The 22,049-nt window shown below is 43.5% G+C and overlaps 1 protein-coding gene across 15 annotated transcripts in view; it reads right to left on the reverse strand.

Annotated features, from left to right (window-relative positions):
* Window positions 1-21,717, reverse strand: part of GLDN (gliomedin) — a 104,616-nt gene extending 82,899 nt beyond the window's left edge. For 2 of the 15 annotated variants that reach the window (XM_081508252.1, XM_081508262.1), the window contains exons 1-7: window positions 21,076-21,717; window positions 20,166-20,326; window positions 19,623-19,975; window positions 15,003-15,083; window positions 7,188-7,306; window positions 5,300-5,373; window positions 4,011-4,050 (exon numbers count right to left, since the gene is read on the reverse strand). The gene's annotated coding sequence lies outside the window, so the exon portion shown is untranslated. Of the gene's footprint in view, window positions 1-4,010; window positions 4,051-5,299; window positions 5,374-7,187; window positions 7,307-9,518; window positions 9,643-15,002; window positions 15,084-19,622; window positions 20,327-21,019 lie in introns of those variants that run through there. The other 13 variants (XM_081508255.1, XM_081508263.1, XM_081508250.1 and 10 more) reach the window with 9 other exon arrangements.
* Window positions 21,718-22,049: the final 332 nt, after the last annotated feature.

Here is a 22,049-nt window from a genome sequence, read left to right on the forward strand (position 1 = left end):
AGTTTCTTAGCAGTCAGGGGAGAAGAGGGCCAGAGAAGCCCCACAAAGTGGGCAATTGTAGGCTGCCCAAGGGCCTGGATTTGTGGGGTGGTGGGGCTGTGAAGAGGGGTCCAGAGGAGGCAGCCCAGGAGGCCACTGAAAGTGTGAGCTTGGGAGGAGAGCAGAAGGTCAATTTCCTTCTTTCTGCTGGGCCAGCTAAGGCCTGTCCAGGACCCCTGTGGTTCCAGCAGTCACTTGGTACAGAAGAAAAGGCTGAATTCCTTGGAGTCATTATAGAGGCTTAAAAGTTTAGAACCTCTGTGTAAGCAGCAGTGTTGGGAACGGTTCAGCCGGAAGTGGACTGTGCTCCCTGAAGACCTATAATTCTAGGAACTGCATTGTTTCCTAATAGGATCACCGGTTATCGACTCATGGAACTGAAAGGGGCTCCAGAGTGGAAGAGAAACCTAGAGGTCCTGCCATCAGGGACTTGCCCAAGGCCACACAGTGAGCTAGTCTAACCCCAAACTGTTGAAATTAAAGGTACTTGCGAAGCCCTGATGGGGGAGTTTGGAGAGGGAAGGTGGACACTGTGTTGTCAAGCATTAGAGTATGACAGTTTCTCTCAGAAAGTTCTCTATTCTTCCAAGAATTTAAAAAATGACAAATGAAGTGGGGGGCCTATGATATATTTTAAAGCAATTTGATGGTGTTATTGACATTTGAGTATTTCCAATTTGTTTTTACTACTTGGGTGGTGAACAGCAGCAGCAGCAACAAACTCTTACATCATACTTCACTCTAAAAGCCAAAGCAGTTCCTTTCTGTAAATATAGTACAAAAAAGAGACAGGCATCTGCATACAGTAGCTCTCTATCTTAATATTCCCTTCATGCTTCCAAATCAGGTAAGGGACTGAACAGTTCAGAGAAAACGTTAGTCTTTTCTCAGCAGGAGGTCAGAGGAAGAACAGGGCCTGGTGAGCAGGCCACCTTTCTCCAAGAATGCCAGGGCCCTTCAAACTCACAGATGAGCCCCACCCAGACCCAGCAAGGTGAGAGGAAGGAGCACTCAGTCCACCTGAAGTCCAGGAAGCAGCCCTGGCAGCCAGCAGCGGGAAGGCCGTGCAGACAGGACTTAGAAATAGAGCCTCAGCTCTACACTCTCACCTCTGACACAGGGGAGGAGCGTGCTCCCTGGCTTAGCTGCTGCTCTTAGGAATTTCAGTTTCCAGGCTTCTTTTCTAAACAGCGTTGCTCTCAACGTAATTCACTGGATATTGATGAATTTCCCTTTTTCTCCTTCTAGGGAGCTCCTCCCACAAGAGCCTAGGCAACCTCCTTCCCAGGACAGGGTCCCTCCTGCACGCTCTTTTGCAGGCCTCCAAGGCCAGAGGATGAGCCCCTATAGTGCTGTCTACCTGCTCTGTTTCCGTCTGCTAGATTCAGTAGGTGTTCACTGGGGACAGCCTCTAGATCCAGCCTGGCATGTGTGGCACTGGAGCCATCCGCTGTCTGACATCGTGGCTCCTATAGGCCAGTGAGGGAGATGGCTGTGGGGTCATGAAGGGACAGGGTGGAGGGGGGCCTCCAGAGTGGGGCTTGAGGAAGAGGCGGATGGTGCACATCCTGTCTCTTGGCTTGTTGGGGCCACAGAGCGCTGCAAGAATTGCCAGTGTCCACAAACAGAGCCTCCGGGACTGTCCTTCTGTTTTTCCCACTCCCTTGGCACCTGACCATGTGCTCTTTTGTTCTGGACTGTGGCTTACCTGTGCATCTGAGTTCTGGCCTCAGCCAGATGACAAGGCTCTTCTGCTTGCCCTAGTGCTTACTCAGCCCAGGGCTGGGGTAGAGGCAGGGGCTCCCTCCACAGGTGTTTGGGAAACACACTTGTATTGGGGGGAATCAGGTGGCTGGGGCCTGGGAGAGGGCTCGTGGGCAGTGGAGGTGTCAGGGGCTTGACTGCCTTCCTTTAGCCCCTTTCTCCCCAGAGACAACTAATTTGCTCCCAGACTTAAGGCCAATGGCTCATGACACAGTGGTGAGAAAGGACTGGGCCAAGAAGCTGTGCCATTGCATCATTTGACAGGGGCAAAATGAAAAGTAAATGTGTGTGAAAAAATGACTAATATTTGATTGTTGTTTCATAGCCTTTGATTGTTGCTTCATGGCCTGTCAGGGATTTCTCATCCTTGAATAACCTCAGATAAGGCGGGCATTGGTATCATTTCCATTTTACAGATGAAAAACCTGAGGTTCAGAGAGTGTTGACCTACTAGAGATCACACACTATTAAGAGGTAAACTAGGCCTGGATCCCAGCCTTACTTAGGCCAACCTCTGCTGTTGCTTGGCTAAAAGAGAACCTAGTACATGTGCAGTGGTACAGATTTCAGAGTTCCTTTTGTGCCCATCAGCTGGGTGTATAAGGGTATATAAATGCAACATATTGCTGTATACAAAATACTTTCAGCATGATTTTCTTGAAACTGCTGTAGCCAAAGAAGCAATGAGCCTTTGCTAATCATGTGGATTCAACTACTTAACTGGCTGTCACTTATTGGTGACAGTGATAAGTTATGAGGATTGTGTAAAAACTCTAAGAATGTCGACAAGTTTTAATGATTATTTTGACCATGCTACAACATGCGTTTGTGAGAATTGTATGTGCTTCTGCATCTGAAAAAATCTGCTTATATCTTCAAAAAACCTTGTTATGAATAAATTTAAAACAGAAATATAGATCAATGGAACAGGATAGAAATCCCAGAAATAACCCACTCACCTATGGTCCATTAATCTACAACAAAGGAGGCAAGACTATACAATGGAGAAAAGACAGTCTCTTCAATAAATGGTGTTAGGAAAACTTGACAGCTACATGTAAAAATATGAAATTAGAACATCCTTTAATGCCATATACAAAAATAAATTCAAAGTGGATTAAAGACCTAAATGTAAGACCAGATATTATAAAAGTCTTAGAGGAAAACAGAGGCAGAATACTATTTGACATAAATCTCAGCAATATCTTTTTTGATCTGTCTCCTAGAGTAATGGAAATAAAAACAAAAATAAATAAAGGGGACCTAATTAAACTCAAAAGCTTTTGCACAGCAAACGAAACCATAAATAAAACAAAAAGACAACCCACAGAATGGGAGAAAATATTTGCGAACAAAGCAACTGACACGTGATTAATCTCTAAAATTTACAAACAGCTCATGCAGTTCCATATATATTAAAACAAACAAACAAACAACACAATCAAAAAACCAACAGAAGATCTAAATAGACATTTCTTCAAAGAAGACATACACATGACCAAGAGGCACATGAAAAGATGCTCAACATTGCTAATTATTAGAGAAATGTAAATCACAATTACAATAAGATATCACCTCACACCAGTCAGAATGGCCATCATCAAAAAGTCTACAAAAAATAAATGTTTGGAGAGGGTGTGGGGAAAAGGGAACCCTCCTACACTGTTGGTGGGAATGTAAATTGGTACAGCCACTATGGAAAACTTATGGAAGTTTCTTAAAAAACTAAAAATAGAGCTACTGTATAATCTAGCAATCCCACTCCTGGGTATATATCCAGAGAAAAACATTGTTTGAAAGGATACATGTACCCCAATGTTCATTGCTGTATACAATAGCCAAGACATGGAAGAAATATTCATTATTAGATGAATGAATAAAGAAGATGTGGTACATTTATATAGTAGAATATTACTCAGTAATTAAAAAGAATGGAATAATGCCATTTTCAGCAACATGGATGAACCTGGAGATTATCATACCAAGTGAAGTAAGTCAGACAGAGAAAGACAAATATATGAAATCATTCTTATGTGGTATTTAATTAAAAATAATACAAATGAACTTATTTACAAAACAGAAACAGACTCTCAGAGAATGAGTTTATAGATACCAGGGGTATGGGTAGAGGGGAGGGATAGATTGGGAGTTTGGGATTGACATGTACACACTGCTATATTTAAAATAGATAACCAACAAGGACCTACCATATAGCACAGGGAACTCTGCTCAATACTCTGTAATAACCTAAATGAAAAAAGAATAGATACATGTATATGTGTAACTGTATCACTTTGCTGTACACCTGAAACTACCACAATATTGCTAATCAGCTATATTCCAATATAAAATAAACATTTTTAAAAATAAAATAAAGAGAAATCTTTGTCTTCAACAAATTTAAATTACTCTTTCATGTCTGATTTCAGATACTTTAAGTGGTGCATGAGAGAATAGGAATATTGATTATAGTTTTTATAAGGAAATGAATGAATATTCTATTAATAACTATTAAAATCTGCTAGACTTAGGCTAAGTCTGATATATCACTGATATATCTAGTCATAGTAAAATAAGGTGAACATATTCTGTCTTCAGCCTGATTAGGGGAGCATGTGTAGGGGTGAGAATCTTAGACTGAGCTTGGAAAGAAACAGCAACTGTTTGGCCAGAGAAAAGGGAGGTTGTGCAAGACAAGAATGGGGTGGACATGTGATGGTCTAGGGCAAAGCCTGGCATAGGGCTTGTCTCTCATACTTAGGCAGTGGATGCAGAGGGACCAAGGTCTATCTGTTGCCTTCAGGTTTGCAGGCTACAGTATCTCAGGGTGTTTCTGGTGGAATTTCCAGAAGAAAGCCAGGGTGATCAGCTTAGGGGAATATGTGGTTCATGTTGGAACACTGGACATACCACATTACTGGAAAGATACACACTGGATGACCAGAAAAATTAAACTCAGCTTTGCAAATGCTGGCAGTGATAAGAGATTCAGTTCCAATGACCAGTTGTTTATTGACTGAATGTCAGTGCAAATCAGAACAAATGCATTCTAACCATGACAATCACAGGATGGACACAAAGAACGAAGTGTCCCTGATCCCATGAAACAGCTCGCTGGAATTTGTGAACTCTAGAACCTAGAATGGGAGGACTCCAATATCTCTGCCCCATGACCAGACAAGATTGAAAGCCCTCACAGAGGACTGGGCATCTGTGGGCCCACTCTCTCCCAGGAGATCCCTCACCCACATGGGGTCAGGTGCAGAGCATGGGTGGTGTGACTCCTGGATGGGATGCCGGCTCCTGATGCAGGTGGAATGAGCACAGCTGGAATCTGGCAGGAGATTCTTAGTGCTGGTCAACCCATCAAACCAGGTAAGTCCTTGGAATCTGAGCAGGAACAGGAGACTGTCCCATGCTTTGGCAGAGATTGGGGAGATGTTAGAATGTGGCGCTCAGAACAGGTCTATGGAGTTGAACAAACATGGCTTTTTACCTCAACTTTGCTGTCAACTGAGCAACATTGAGTAGGTGACTTTATTTCTTGAGCCTCTGTTTCGTCATCTTCATCTGTAAAACAGGAATGGACATTATAACTTTATTAGGCTCAAATAAATCAGAGTAATCAGATAATGTATAAAGAGCATGCAGCACTGTACCTGACACTTGGGGAGGGGCTTACTACACAGTAAAGGAGCACCCTGGCCATGGTAGCCTCACAGAAGTAGCTAACTGAGGGGCCCAGAAAGGGTCCTCAGACTTGAAGGTAGGTCTGGATCCTAGATTTCTGGCAATTCCCAAAGTTCTCTCTTGGAGGTTTCGGGGGGGTGGGGGGTGGCGGGCGATTGGAGCAGTACACACTCCAATTCCCTGGCTATGTCAAAGTGTAAAACCTCCATTTCTACTCTTGCTGCTCCAGATCCTTTAAAATGCAGAACAGAATTGCAGGATGACACCAGACTAAGTGTCAAGAGAATTGAGATTGACTCTGTCACTGCCTGGCTGGGTGGCCTTAGGCAAGTCCTGAATTTAGGCATGGATTTCTTTATTTGCAAATTGGGGGCAAGATCATCTACTTGTTTGTCTGCCATAGGATCAAATCCAACCTCTTTGGCCTGGCAGTCAAACTCCTTTCATTACATTCTCTGGTCTCAACTCCCATAAATTCTCTTCATGCCCACACGGACCTACAAAACCAAACCTTTCTTCTTTTTTCCTTCATACTCAGATAGAACCTTTTTGCCTAAGTCTTGTGTGTCTAAATCTTACGTACTTCTGCATTCCTTACGGCACTTAGTACAGGATCTTTCATAAAACAGATGATCATTTTATCAATCAGGATTAGGTTTGTTCACATGTGACAGGAAAATGAAAATAGTAGCTTAAGATAGGAATTATTTCTCTCTTATGGGAAAGAGATCCAATAGAATTGGCCTAGAGCTGGGATGATGGCTCCAGGAATCAGGAACAAATGCTCCTTTTGTCTTCCTACTCCAACATTCTTAGCACATCACCTCATGGTACACTATGGCTGCTAAGTTCTAGTCATCTTATTCTCATTCATCCAGCATAAAAGAGAGGAGAAAAAGCACAAAAGGTGTCTTCTCTCCCTTGAGGAATATGTTCTGGATGCTATATGCAACTTCTGCTCATATCATCTTGTTGGCTAGAACTTCAGTCACATGGTCATTCTAGCTGTAAGGGAGGTTGGGGAAGATTCTTTTTAACTGAGCCTATTGCTATTTCTAATAAAGTTGATAGGGAAGAGGGAGAGAAGAGATACTGACATACTCACATGGTTGCATCTGTCAGTTATTTAAAAGAATGAAAATTATGAAAGCTCACTACCAAGTTCAAAGCCTCATACAGTAGATAAGATTATGATTACAAAACACCTTGTTTGAAATGGTATGAGTGTCCTGATTTTTAGGTTGGAAACATCTTGATTCTTCTTCACCTCAGGTAAGAATGTGGTGACACAGTTTTTCATAGAATGATAATTCAGAGTTATAAGTGAAGATACATTATTGGCCCCTCCCCCTTTCTACATTTTACAAATGAGGAAACTGAACTCCAAGGAGGCTAAGTAATTTGCCTGTTGTCCCATGATTAAGGAAGGAGCCAGGACTATAATGTGAATTTCTGGACTCTGTCAAGGGTTTTTCTGCTCCTCTGTGGAGGAGGGGCCCATTCAGTTTCTAGAGGCCTTGAATTCTGTGGGTCTCCCAGTCCTGGCAGGGGATGCTGCATGTCCAGTTCCCCTGTCAGCTGCATCCATGCTGGCAAGTAGTTCAAAAAGCCCATCTGGAGAGGGGGAAACTTCACAAAATAGGGGAGTGTGCTATTTAAATAACGAGGCTTTTTCACCCATAGCAAATAATTACCTCCTTTCCTTTGTACCTAGAATGCACAGGGTCCTGAACGAGGTCTTGAAGAGAAGCATAAGAAATGGTTGCTGCCCTTGAAGATGTGGATGTACAGATTCAGTCTTCTTTTCATTCATCTGTTAAAAAAATTATTTATTGAGCTTCTACTAAATGTAGATGCTGGGTCCAGGACTGGGGATACAACGGCAAACTGTACAGATATGCTTCCTGCTCTGAAATTACTTACAGTCCAGTGAAGGACAGAGACCAGTGAACAGGCAACTACAAAATAGAATTAAAAGTGCCCTGAGAGGGAGGGGACAAGGTACTCCAGGTATGTCACCTGGACTGGGGTTTTAGGGGGAGGGTCAAGGCTTAGTGGGTGAGATAACATTGAAGAGGAGGCCTGAAGATTGAAGATTGAGTGCTGTGTGGTGCATCGAGGGTGGAAAGGAAGAGTAACCCAGATAGAATATCCAAAGGAGTATGCATGAGGAGCTGAGAAGGATTTATCATGACCAGGGTAAGACAGGCCTCGGTGACGGCAGTGGAAGAGAGGGGTGGGGAATATTGAGAAATGTGATTGGAAAGGTGGGCTGGACTTTGAAAGGCCTGTTAGAGAGTTTATATTTTATCTTAAGGCTAGTGGGATCAAATGCTTGCAGCATAGCTGTATTTTAGAAAGAGTCCTCTAGCCTCAGGGTAGAATGGATTGGAGGGCCAGGTCTAGATGTAGGGAGACCACTTAGGAGGCTGTTGCAATGATGGTGGCTTGAACCAGAAAATGGCCTTGAGAGGTAGATGGAAGTGGATGGATTAGAGATGTTGCTGAGAGGCACAACCAATGGTCTGGGGTGACTATTTGGAAGTAAGACACTAGGAAAGATAGAGGAAACCAACATTCATAAAGAAAAAAATTAAAGTAACAAAGGCAGATGTTAACAAAGCCATGGAATAGGCGGCTATCCAGAAAAAGAAAATGGTTGCATGACTGTATTTTAAGGCAGGGATAACTGCTGTGGGCTGGAAAGGTATTAGAGGGCTTCTTGGAAGAGTTAAGATTGGAGCTGGGTCTTGTGTATAGGTAGGATTTTGATGAATGGAGAGGATGTTCCAGGCTGAACAATGATGCAAGTAGGAGTACTGAGATAGAACTGTGTGTTTTTTTTTTAGTAGATGGTTTGTTTGGTTGTGGTTTTCTTGGGAGAGCCACAAAGAGCTGGTCCTCCAGGGGGTACAATTAAAACTTTTGATGAAAGGAAGGACTGGAGAGATGAATCTCATTGCTCTTTCAGAGTGGTAGAGCGTTCATCATGCATCCCAAGGCCCCTTGTGTTGGAACCTCAAGGGGTCTGTGGATCACTAGACAACCCAGCATGACCAAAACCCCACAGATCCTAGCTTCCACCAGAAAAAAGACAAAAGGTTCTCCTTCCCCCAAAGGAATGCTTTTATGCTTGTGGGTTTTTGTAGTGACCCAGGTCCCCATGGTTAGAGCTGCTACACCTGGGTGTTGCATTATGATTTCTTAACCCCTAAAGAAGCCTGTCTGGCAGCCTGCATTCTGAGTGAGGCCTGTGGACCCAGCAGAAAGACTTCTTGAGCCCAAGACTGTGGAAGACACAGCTGCATAACCAGGGGTGTGGAGCAGCCTCTCTGGCCATAGGGGGCAAGTGTCCTGCCAGGTACCATGCCCTCTGTCTGAGCACCCTGCCCCACACCTCTGGGTACTGGCTCCAGCTGATGGCACCCTGATCCCATCTACTCTGTCTCAAAATCTGCTGGTATCTCCTGTCTTGGTCCAGCCTCTAGCCTCTGACATTAGCTCTAAGGACTGCTGCAATCTTCCCAGGGACCCCTTTCTAGGGGCACTGGACCCTGACAGTGACCTCTAAGGTAAATAATTACAACCACTTAAGGAGCCACAGTGGCCCAGAACTGTGCTGGACTCTTCATGCCATCATTTCTAACGCTTACAATCCTCTTGTGATGCACATATTATCCCTTTTTACTGAAGAAGAAATTGAGGGAGATTAAATGGCTGCCCAAAGCCACCAAGCCAAACTGTCCACTGTCCCACTGTCCTGTTTGTGAGTCAGGGAAGTCCAAGAGAAAATGTCAGCAGCCTTGTGCTAAGGCACTTCACAAATGTTACATTTTTATCCTCACAAGGACTTATCAAGATAAGTACTACTATTCCCTTTTTACAAACAAAAACACTGAGACTCAGTTTACTTATTCTAAGGTCACATAGACAAGAAGAGGCAGAGGTGGGATCCAGACCTAAGTCTGTTACCAAAACCTCCTCTCTCCACCTGTCCAGGTACCTAAAACAGGTGAGCATCAAACCTCATTTCCTGAATCCAGACTCCAGTGCCCAAGTAGAAAGCACACAGATCCAGGGACATAGTTACAGGAGAGTCGTGTGCCTGAGGTCCTTTCTCAGCCCACTCATGTGAGCCTTTTGAAGCTTCTATAGAGGGAAGAACCAGGACCAGAGGTGAGCAAGGGTTTTGCATAGCACCATTCGACCACTCTGTTTTCTCAGTTCCTCTGCTCTCTTCATGCCTCATGGATATGGTTCCAGGGGTTTGGGCCCATGATCCCAGCTTATGTGATGCCTACACTCCACTCCTCCAACTCGCTGCACCCCCCACCCCCACCCCACCCCAGCCTCCTATTCCAAGGCCAAGACTACTCAGCTTTGATTCAGGCTGAATGAGTCATCAAGAGTAAAACAAAGAAGTGGAGATCTATTCCTTTGCTAGATGAAATGAGCCCACCCACCTTTTGACTTCTTTTTGTTCTGACATGACAGTATGCAATGACTCAGTATTCACACTCAAAAAAGACTACTTTGTATTTTTTTCTTGAAAATGAAATGTATGAAATGAGCTGAAAATGGCTCAGGGAGGGAAAGAGGACCTCTGAGCACATCAATGCAGCCTGGAAGCTGAATGAATGTGCAGGAATATGAGGGGACAGAATTCCGTGGTGGGGAGGAGCAGATGACAAGGCCACGCCTCAAAGCCCTTCAAAACTCCTCAGTGGTAAAACCTGAAGAAGCAAGCACCAATCCCCAAGCCTACTTGACTTAGCAAGCATGTTCACAGGCACTGGAGGGAGGGAAGAAAGGACTTTTGCAAAAGAGCCTTCATATGCAGGGTGTGGGGATGGAGAACTCTGTGAGTCTCATACCAGAGAGCCTCCCCAGCCAAACAGCCTGGCTGGAGGCAAATGAGAGGATGGGAAAGGGACATTGGAGCTGACTCTCAACACTGTGTTCCTCTTGGGAGGAATGAGCCCAGAGGATCTAATCTACTACATTCTGCCCTCCTAAAGTGGGGTAACTGGCCCTGCTCCCAGTAGCTGTAGCTCACAGCTTGACTCTGGCACTGCCCAGGGCCTCTGGTTGTTGGTGTGGGAAAAGAGCACAGAATTGGGTGCCAGACTGTTGGCACTTTATCCAGCTTAGGGCTGGATGGTCTGGGGTAAAATCTCTCAGACTGTTTTCTCTGAGAAAACAGGAGGTGACGGCTCTTACCTACCTGAGAAGGTGGTGGTTGCAAGGATGAAATGAGAAAATGTGTGAAATGAGACCCATTCTATTAACTGTAAGAAGCTACACAAGTGGTAGTTATCACTGTGTTTACAGACGTGGTAAATTAAATGTTTTCTGACAGACTTAATGTTACCCTGGGAAACCGAGGCAATGGGGACATTCCATTCCATTTTTTAGCATCTGAAAAAGCTGACGTTTGAAATGAGTTTATTGGGAGTGAAAGTTCTCTATGGTGCTTCCTTTCCTTTGCAATGAATTCCAGCCTTTCTATGGTGCTTGAGATGTTCTGTTAGGAAGCTGCTGGAAAAGTTGACCTCCATTCTGGTTGCTTTGAAACTCCATTTTTGGTTCTGTTCAGTGAGCATCTCCATTTCAGTCAATGCATTTCAGTCATTACAAAGGGTGCAAAATTCGTGGCAGGACAATGGTCTCTTGTTTCACAGTATTGGGTTTGATAAATAATGTTATCATTTTTGAATAGAAAAGTCTACATAAGAACTGCTAATGGATATCTTAGAGCTGGGAGGGAACTTAGGAGACCATTTAGCTCAAACCTGAGATTTTCCAGATGAGGAACTGAGGACCTGGCAGGGGACCTAGTTTTCCCTGGGTCTCACACTTGAGTCAGTGAGCCAGGATTAATCATCTCCCAAGTGTCTTATATTTATGTGCTCCTTCCCTGGCACCAGGGTCAAGAACTCAGATATGTTTAGGGTCCAGGCAGGCGAGAAGGAGGGCATTGGTGGGTAAGATGGTAGGAAGGGATGTTCAGTTTTCTGTAAGTTTATCCTGCTTGTGGAGAATCTGTAAATTTCTTCCTTTCACCAAATTGGGGACATCTTCAGCTATTATTTTTCCAAATATTTTTTCTCTACCAATCTCTTTCTTGAGAATGCCAATGACATGGATGTTAGACCATCTGATATCTTCCCACAGATTCCTGAGGTTCTATTCATTATTTTTCGAACATTTTCTCTCTATTCTTCAGATTGAATAATTTCTATTTATCTCTTTCAGCCTACTGATACTTTCTTCTGTCATTCACATTCTGTATTAAACCTATCAAGTGAATTTTATTTCATGTATTTCCCAGTTTTAAAATTTCCATTTGGCTCTTTTTCTTTTTAAAAAATTGTTTTTTTTTTAATGAGAAGTTCTAGCTTTCCATTCTTTACAAGAGTGTTTACATCTTAAAAGATGGTTATAATAGCTGCTTTAAATTTTTTCTAGTAATTACAACATTATCTTGTCTTTTCCTTGATAAATGGTCAGATTTTTCTGCTTCTTACCATGTTGGGTAATTTTAGATTGTAATCTGGACATTTTGTACGGTATGTAATGAGACTCTGGGTCCTCTTAAAATCACAACAAAGTGACAAGAGAAAAAATGAGGACTACCCTCATACTCTTTACATCACAGGATTATGTGGATTTTTCCGAGTTCCTCAATCCAGGGGTAGAGATTTTCTCTCAGGGGTTTTAGGTACCTGAGCAGCTGGCATGGTGGTAGCATGACAGTTTGGGAGTTGCATCTGGCCTTAAGGCTGAGTTAAAAAATAAAAAAATGAGAAAAAAGAACAGGGTTTTATCCCACTCTCTGGATTGTTGGGTTCAATTTTTCAGGTCATTTGACCAGAAAAATGGGCTGTTTCTTGGAGCTGCTGCTGTCCATGACTGCCATGAAGTTTCATAACTGTACAGCAGTCATGGACAGGTCAAATCCAGGAAAAAAATTTCAAGAAACTGGCTGCTATCATATTGCTGCTGCTGCTAAGTCACTTCAGTCATGTCCGACTCTGTGCGACCCCATAGACGGCAGCTCACCAGGCTCCCCCATCCCTGGGATTCTCCAGGCAAGAACACTGGAGTAGGTTGCCATTTCCTTCTCTAATGCATGAAAGTGAAAAGTGAAAGTGAAGTCGCTCAGTCGTGTCTGATTCCCAGCGACTCTATGGACTGCAGCCCACCAGGCTCCTCTGTCCATGGGATTCTCCAGGCATGAGTATTGGAGTGGGTTGCCATTGCCTTCTCCAGCTATCATATTGATCATTCATCATATTTTTATTTTCCCCCCAGGCCCCCTACTTTTACCTACTATTCAGAGTCCTCAGTTAATGGCCTTTTATTTTTTGGTATCTTGTTCCGAGTGTTTAGTTATAATAAGTGGGAGAGAGAGTGCAATGTGTCTCCTCCATTTGGTTAGAACCAGAAGTCTAGTAGCACACATAGAATCCTTTTTTATTGTTGTTGTTGGTGCTCCCCTAAGTGTCACTGGCAGCTGCCCACTGATAGAACTTGTATTTGGGGATCCTATATACCCTAGTCAGGTGGTGCCAGCTCCCAGGAGTCTATGGCTCCAAGTTTCCTGCCTTATTTGGGTAGATATTTGTTGCACATGTTCACTTGGCAAAGATGTATTTATATGCCCCTATGTGCTATATCCTGGGGATACAAAAATGGCTAAAACTTGATCCCTGCCCTCAAAGAGCTCACGGTATAGTGGAATAACAGGAATGTGGACTAGAAATTTAGGACCCAAACTTGAGTTCTTTCTCAAGGTCTCCTGTGAGCCCCCAAACCACAATACACAGAGAGCATTTCCCACCCGTTCTGGGGCTCTGCCTTTCTAGAAAACATCTACAATTGCCTCTCTCCTCTAAGGGGGACCAACCACAAAGCACTTCTATCAAACAGTATGTAAAGTACTACTTGTAGTTTTGTGAACTCGACAAAATGCCAAGATTACTCTGTACAGAAATCTTCTTGCCCACTGTATATAGTCTTAGAGAACACAGCATGGTTTGGGGTTCCAGAACTCAAAAGGGAAGTGAAGACATTGGCGTTTCCAAAGTAGCACTTGAAATGGAAAAAGAATGGAATCTAATATTAAAAAAAAAAAAAGAGTGGGAGAAGCCGAGGCTACCCGCCAAGGAGATAATCCTTCGTAAGGAAGATGAACATCTCCCTCCCCCTGCCTCTCCCTCTGCTGCCTTTTCTCTTTGAAAGAACTTACCTTCTCTTTCTACATCAAAGTAAGACCAGAGTATTGAATTTGGGAAAGGAGATAAAAATGTGAGGAAGAATAGGGGCCAAACATTGAATTAGCACAAGTACCATACGTCAGCAAGGGTGCTGATTATCTTGCCATTCTCACCACGATCCAGAAAGACTTTGTGATAACATTTGTGGTTCCTAGGTGGTACACAAGGAGACCAAGACTCAAAGGGTGACACGATTTTCTCAAGGTCTTAAAGCAGTAAAACCAGAGATTAGAATCCAGGTCTCCTGCGTATGGGTTCTGTTTTCTCTACTGCATCAGCATCTAAGACTTTGGGGTCTGAATACGTTTTCCCTGGTGGCTCAGATGGTAAAGCATCTGCCTACAATGTGGGAGACCTGGGTTCAATCCCTGGTCCGGGAAGATCTCCTGGAGAAGGAAATGGCAACCCACTCCAGTATTCTTGCCTGGAAAATCCCATGGATGGAGGAGCCTGGGAGGCTATAGTCCATGGGGTCACAAAGAGTTGGACATGACTGAGCGACTTCACTTTCACTTTCTCACACTACTAGAGCCATAGCAGTCTTCTGTGTGACAAGTGTGTCGTTTTGAGGAGGACTTTGGGAAAAAGAGACCCTGCCCCTGACAATGGGATCTGCAGGCTCACAAAAGAGGAAGAATTCTGCTAGGAAGCCACGACCCAGCTTCTTCAGACCTAGATCTCCTTAGAGTATAATTCAAGCAAGTGTTAATCCCTCTCTCTAAAAAAATTAAAAAATCAGAACCTATTATGATACAAAGGAGGAAAAGCTAAGCTAAAGGAGGGCTCATTTTCCAAGACTCTTTCCTCTGAGCAGAGGGGTGATTTGGGAACAGAGGACAGCCAGCAAGTAGCAAAATAGCAGGTTTATCCCTCTGAGTTCCCCCCAGGCCTCAATGCTGGCCCTTGCTCTGAGGGGAGCTGGGAGCTCTGAGGGGGAAGACTTCTCTTCTTCCTAACTGGTTGGTGAGAAGCAGCTTCTCTTCCTGCTCCAGGAGGGTAGGGGTTACTTGCATGTTGCATTCAGACAAGACAGGGCTTCTCCTTGCCCATCTCCCTTCTGGCTCCTTTTTTTCTCACCATCTCATGCCCTCTGTATAATTTAATAGCAAGGAGAAAAGAAATGAATGTTGGTTGAGCCCCATCTGTACCAGACACCTTGTTAAGCACTTTGCGTTCATCTAGCAGAGGACCTGGTACATTGTAAGTATTCGATAGATGATTAGCTCTTACCTTTAGTGTCTCCATCTCCTTCATTTCACTAGAATCCAGGTACAATCCACCTAAGCAGTAGGTGACTGCTTAGTCTGATTGCTGAAGATGTAGGCAAGAACAATGTCAAAATGGCAGGGATGAAAATGAAACTAACATTAGGGCTGACCACACAGATTCTCGAGGAGGAAACTGAGGAAACCCAGAAACTGATGGCTTAGCGGGGAGCCAAGTAAGAAGATATGTGGAAGTCTATGGAAACTTAGGGCCCAAGCAGCATCTCTCAGCATCAGTTTGGACCCAAAGAGCATCTTTAAATCTTGGCTCACACATGCTCTGGAGGAAGCAGCCTTTCACACCATTACCATGCTCTGTTCCTGATGTGGCTAATTTTTAATCTCTGAAATTCTCAATTAGGCATGAGCTAGTTCTGTAAAAATGTCAGAATAAGCCCACGTATGATTATATTTCTCTGCAAAGAGAAAGAAGTTTGCCTAGGCCACTTGGCTGCACCAAACAAACAGGGTCCCAGCCAAAGCCTTTGAAGGCTTGTGACGCCAGTAGATTCCCTAGAGAGGTGCCGTGTCTTTTTGAATTTTTTTTGTGTGTATTGTATTTTGAATGCTATCTTCTCCTCTCCTTCCACTGCCTTGGCTGGGTCTTTATCACTTTCACTGTAAATTCCCCATTGGCTCCCTGCCATCAATCCAGAAAAACACAGCTAAACACAGATTTTCATAAAACATTTGCTTTTGATAGATACAAATGACTTTAGGGGCTTTCCACTACATACAGGAAAGATCTAGACTCAGTAATCAAAACCTTCCATAGCTGCTTGCTTTTCCAGACATCTCTACTTCCTGCCATGAATTCCACCTCCAACACAACTGATTCACTTAATGTTACACAAATATGCCTAGACTCCTCCAACCTTCCCAACTTCTTCCTGTGTGGACCCGCAGTCCCTTCCTTCTCAGTCCTCATTACTGATGGGACATTAACCTTCCTTTAAAGATGGGCTCAAGGTTGGTCACTTGGTCTCTAAGCAATTCCCCCATCCTCTGCAATCACACCTTTGTCTGGACTCCTCATGTCACATGAAATTAGACTGTTGTTATATCTGAAATGTGTTTCCACGTGTCGATGTGACAGCAGCACTGTGACATACTTTTCTCACAAAATAGAATAGCGTTTAATATTCTATTGAGAGGGTGGGATGAATGGAGAGAGTAGCATGGAAACATATACATTACCATACGTAAAACAGATTGCTATTGGTGTTAAGTCACCAAGTCGTGTCCAACTCTTTGCGACCCCATGGACTGCAAAACACCAGGCTTCCCTGTCCCTCACCATCTCCAGGAGCTTGCCCAAGTTCACGTCCATTGCATCGGTGATGCCGTACAACTATCTCATCCTCTGTTGCTTTTTTCTCCTTCTGCCTTCAATCTTTCCCAGCATCAGGGTCTTTTCCAATTAGTCATCTTTTGCATCAGATGGCCAAAGTATCAAAACTTCAACATCGGTCCTTCCAATGAGTATTCAGGGTTTTCCTTTAAGATCGACTGGTTTGGGGATGGGATGGGGAGGGAGGTGGGTGGGGGGTCCAGGAAGGGGAACACATGTAAACCCATGGCTGATTCATGTCAATGTATGGCAAAAACTATTACAATATTGTAAAGTAATTAGCCCCCAACTAAAATAAATAAATTTATTAAAAAAAAAAAAAAAAGATCGACTGGTTTGATCTCCGTGCTGTCCAAGGGACTCTCAATAGATTTCTCCAGCACCACAGTTTGAAAGTATCAATTCTTCAGCACTCCGCCTTTTTTATGGTCCAGCTCTCACAACGTACCTGACTACTGGAAATACCACAGCCTTGACTATACAGATCTTTGTCCGCAAAGTGATGTCTTTGCTTTCACTGTCTAGGTTTGTCATAGCTTTCCTGACAAGAAGCAATCGTCTTCTAATTTCATGGCTGCAGTCACCATCTGCAGTGATTTTAGAGCCCAAGAAGAATAAATCTGTCACTGTTTCCACCCTTCCCCCTCTATTTGCTATGAAGTAATGGGACCAGATCTTCATTTTTTTTAATATTTAGCTTTAAGCTGGCTTTTTCACTCTCCTTCTTCAAAAGGTTCTTTAGTTCCTCTTCACTTTCTGCCTTTGGAATGGTATCATCCACTTATCTGAGGTTGTTGATATTTCTCTCCACAGTCTTGATTCCAGCTTGTAACTCATCCAGCCTGGCATTTCTCATGATGTGCTCTGCATATAAGTTAAATAAACAGGGTGACAATAAACAGCCTTATTGTACTCCTTTCTCAATCCTGAACCAGTCAGTTGTTCCATACAAGGTCTGACTGTTGCTTCTTGACTGGCATACAGGTTTCTCAGGAGGTAGGTTACGTGGTCTGGTATTCCCATCTCTTTAAGAATTTTTCACATTTTGTTGTGATACACACGGTCAAACGCCTTAGTGTAGTCGATGAAACAGAGATAGATGTTTTTCTGGAATTCCCTTGCTTTCTCTATGATCCAGTGAATGTTGGCAATTTGATCTCTGGCTCCTCTGCCTTTTCTAAACCCAGCTTAGACATCTGGAAGTATCTATGTAAAATAGAGAGCCAGAAGGAATTTGCTCTATGATTCAGGGAGCTCAAACTGGTGCTCTGTGGCAACCTAGAGGGATGGGATGGGGTTAGAAGTGGGAGGGAGGTTCAGGAGGGAGGGGACATATGTACACCTATGACTGATTCATGTTGATGTATGGCAGAAACCAACACATACTGTAAAGCAATTATCCTTCAATTAAAAAGAAAAAATAAATAAAACTAGGGAGATGAAAAAAATTTTCTATTGCACAAAATACTAGGTATTTGAAATTTAAAGATAACTTTTTCACTTAAAATGTTTTATTGTTTTTAGTAGAGATGTAGGGCCCTTGAGATGGTAGAAGAAAAAGAGACGAAGGGTTTTCTTTTTAAAGCTATTTGTCCTTCCTGTGCATATTACATAATCTCTTAATTATTCCCAGTATTAAAGAAATAGTCCCTCTGAACCCTTTAAAATGATTCAAACATTGAAATGATTCACCAGTTTGAAAGAAACTGGTATCACCCTTCCAAAATTTTTTTTAAAAGAAGAAGAAAGAAAAACCAAATATTGGCTCTTCTGGGGGAAAAGTAAACTGGCTGTGCTTTCATTTTTTTAAAAAATGCACCACAGAATGGTGGAACTTGTTTCTTGCTTTTGGTAGCAAGTAACAACATGAAAGGGCTTCCTAGGTGGTGCTGGTGGTAAACAACCTGCCTGTCAATGCAGGAGATGTAAGAGACATGTGTTCAATCCCTGGGTCGGGAAGATCCCCTGGAGAAGGAAATGGCAACCCACTCCAGTATTCTTGCCTAGAGAATCCCATGGACAGAGGAGCCTGGCAGGCTATGGTCCATAGAGTCCAACACAACTGAAGTGACTTAGCACGCATGCACAACAACATGAAATAAAGGTCTAGGAAATGACTAAATTTCAGGAAAGAAACTTGCCAAGTTTCAAGAGACACAGGTGAAGGGCTTGTGTTTGACTGAAACCCACTGTTGATACCTTCCCAGGGTGTAAATTTCATCTCCAGATCCTCTCCTCTGCACTAATCTCCTATTGGGTGGGAGAACTCACAGACCTGCAGCCAGCACCACTTACCTGAGCTTTCTTTGTGAGAGGGAAAGACATGGGTTTAACCCCTACCTCAGGGATCCTTAGGAAGAGGGGAGGCTTCTTTGCTTGATTTTATATTTCAGCACCACTCCCTGAATTACTCCAGCTGGCCAGGATGCTCTTTTGCTTCCAAAGCTTCTCAAAGGACTTCAGATCTTACATCCTCCTCTGTCTTCAAGGATGTAAGAAGACATCCTTTACTGATTGTACTAGTTTTCCATTGCTACATAACAAATTACCACAAACTTAGTGGCTTCAAACAACAGAAATTTATCTTGCATGGGTCTGGAATCCATGTATGAGTTGGCTGGGTCCTCTGCTCATACTGATATCAAGGTGTTGGCCAGGGCTACAGTTTCATCCACGGCTTAGGTTTCTCTTTCAAGCTCACTGCTTGTTGGAAGAATTCAATTTCAGCTCCCAGAAGCCACCTGCTGTTCACTCTCATGTAGCCCTCTCCACAATGTGGCAAGATTGCTTCTTCAAGGCCAACAGAAGAGCATCTCTGCTGCTTGAAATCATTCTGACTTGGAAAACTTGGACTCTTTTCAAGGGTTCACCTGCTTAATTCAGGCTCACCCAGAGAAATCTCCTTTTAAATTAACTCATAGTCAACTGATTAGGGTCATTGACTTCATTTACAGGATCCCTTTTGCTATACAAGGTAATCACAAGAGTGAAATTCCTCATATTCATTAAGTCCTGCTCACTGGCAACCCCCTCCAGTATTCTCGCCTGGAGAATCCCCATGGACAGAGGAGCCTGGTGGGCTACGGTCCATGGGGTCACAAAGAGTTGGACACAACTGAGCGACTAAGCACACTCATTCTCAAGGGGTGGGGGGATAACACAGACATGAGCATGGTGGTGGGGGGGTGGGCGGCGGAATCTTGGGGGCTGTAGAGGTAGAATGATAAGAATTACCTTAGAATCCTACCTAACACATCTCTTTTCCTCATGTCAGAGGTCAGTGTGGCTCCGTCTTCCATTGAATATTTTGGCAGAACAGGCTGCAGATGACTCTACATTCCCAAGCCTTTATCATGATGTGGCCCTCTGGCCAAAGCAAGGCCCAGTAGCAGGCCAGCAGAGAGTATGTGAGGATGCAGAGGGAGTTGTCAACTGGCCCAGAGCATTGGGGCATGAGGCAGTAATGAAGGCACAAGTAGAGTAGTGAGCAGCAGCCTGTGTTCACGTGTTAAGTTTGTATTGGGTGAATTTGGTTTTGAGACAGTCCTAACCACATGACTGCTCCCCCTGCCAGCTGAGTTTTCCTGCTAGAAATATGATATAAGTCACATAGGTTATGCCCCATTCTTAGGAATCTTCCCAAGTCACATTTTCTTATAATGCACTGAAGAGTTGATACTACATTGAAACAAGAGAAGCAGCCATACGGGAGCTAGTAAACACTCTATTTTGAAGTGCAATCCTAAAGTTTACCACGTAGAGTTTATGCTCATGCACCTTTTAAAAAGTTGAAAATCTTGAATATTATGCCAAGAATATTCTCTCAAAGGAGGCACAGTGGTACTGTCATGTCACTAGGAATCTCATGGCTTACAGAGATTCTCTTGGAAGACTTTCTAAGACTGATGATTCCAATCATGTCCAGTCTGCTTTTCTTCCTTCAAAACAAGAAAATTAACTAAGTAATATTTGGAAAATGCATAAAATGTAAAGGAAATAAACATTCCTCATAACCTCATTACCCACTGAAAACCATCATTAACACGACTTGGACTGGGGAAAAATAGGGAGAGATTTACACTCCTGCAAAAGACTGTTGTCCCCCTTTAAGAATCTGCATCAATCATTAGCTAAGTGACAGTGGGTAGATGGAAAGGTGACTTTATTCAGTGATATTTCCTGCCTGGCTGGCAGCTAAAGAGAGAAGAAATGGGAGAAGGTAATGGTTTCTGCAACACCCCCAAGACAAGAGATATATTCATACTTATGCAAACCTAGTACCAGGGAGATGGCCAAGTGGGAATTTCAACTCAACATTTATCAAGCCCTCAATATATCTCCCAATCCAGAAAAACAATGAAGATGTTAATCTTTGAAATCATTAACTAAAGACCACATCAGTATTCATTTTAAACAAAGTTGCATGTTGAGCACACTTTAGGTTTCTAACAACATTCTCCTCCTTACTGGCCTTATATTTCTGGATTTTTCTGCCGTAACTGGTGAGAAGAGCTAGAAGTTCCACTCCTATCGCTCTACTGTCACCCCCCCATCCCCAACACTTTCCATTGGGACACCCCGCTGCATCCCACACCCTTCCCTATATTTGCTCCTTTGCAAGAATCACTCACACCAGCACTCTCAGCCTGGAAAATTCCAGTTCCTAGGGGACTTCTTACTGACCCACCAGCACATGCAGTTGCAACTCCAGTTGAATTCATCATGATGTCTCCTTCATCTTGGCCCCTCACTCCCCTCCCACTGCCTCCTGGTATCTAACCAGCTCCACTGGTCAGTCTCTTAGAAGGGGCCTCTCTCCAGTCATTGGCCATCCCCTGTGCACACACAACCTGCTGTTTTCATCTCCTTGTCTTTGCTCAAACTGTTTCCACCACCAGAGAGGCAGATACTTCCAAGCCCCTTCCTTTCAGAAACTTATTTTCAGCAATTCTGCTTAACAAAATCCATCTACATCTCCTACTTGGCACCTCCAAATGCTCATGTGTTTAGGGTGGGCTCTATATGTTTTCACTTGTCTGTCTTGTTAATATTCTTGACCTATTGGTAATGAAAATATTAAGAATGATTACTATCTAAGGGCTGCTAAGTGCCAGGGCATACTCCTTTTAAAAAGGCAAAGGCATAAAGAGAAGGAAACCCACTCAGAATACTAAGGGGCAGTGATTGAAGGAGTGTCAATAAATAGCCCTCTCAACCCCCTAAATTCCTCCCTTGCCCAGCCTGTCATGCCCAAATCCTCTAACAGGAGTACATGTCGTTGAGGAGTTAAAGGTTCACACCTTCACCTCCTTCAACCGCCACCCCCTCTGTCTTTCCCTCTCTTCAGTGCAAAGACTTCTGGGAATAGCAACATTCTAAGCTGTTAACAGCTGAAGCCTTCCTAGAGGACTCTGTCCCATAGTGACAGTTGGCTGAAGACAGTGAAAGAGAGATGTCCTTCAGGAATGGCTGAGATTGAGAAAGGGAGGGAGGTGGGAGGACCAGTCCCAGGAAGAAGTAGACTCCACACTCAAGGCTACCAGCACAGCACACTGTATCATTATTAGAGCCTCCCTCCTGCCTTAGCCTTTTTTGCATGCCTCAGAAAGGGTTCACAGGGCTCAACCCTGCAGGGAATCCTGAGATGTATCAGACATGTAT

The sequence above is a fragment of the Giraffa tippelskirchi genome, chromosome 7 (genome assembly GCF_054371585.1).
Source record: "Giraffa tippelskirchi isolate mGirTip1 chromosome 7, T2T-mGirTip1v1.2.pri, whole genome shotgun sequence".
Taxonomy (NCBI): Eukaryota; Metazoa; Chordata; class Mammalia; order Artiodactyla; family Giraffidae; genus Giraffa; species Giraffa tippelskirchi.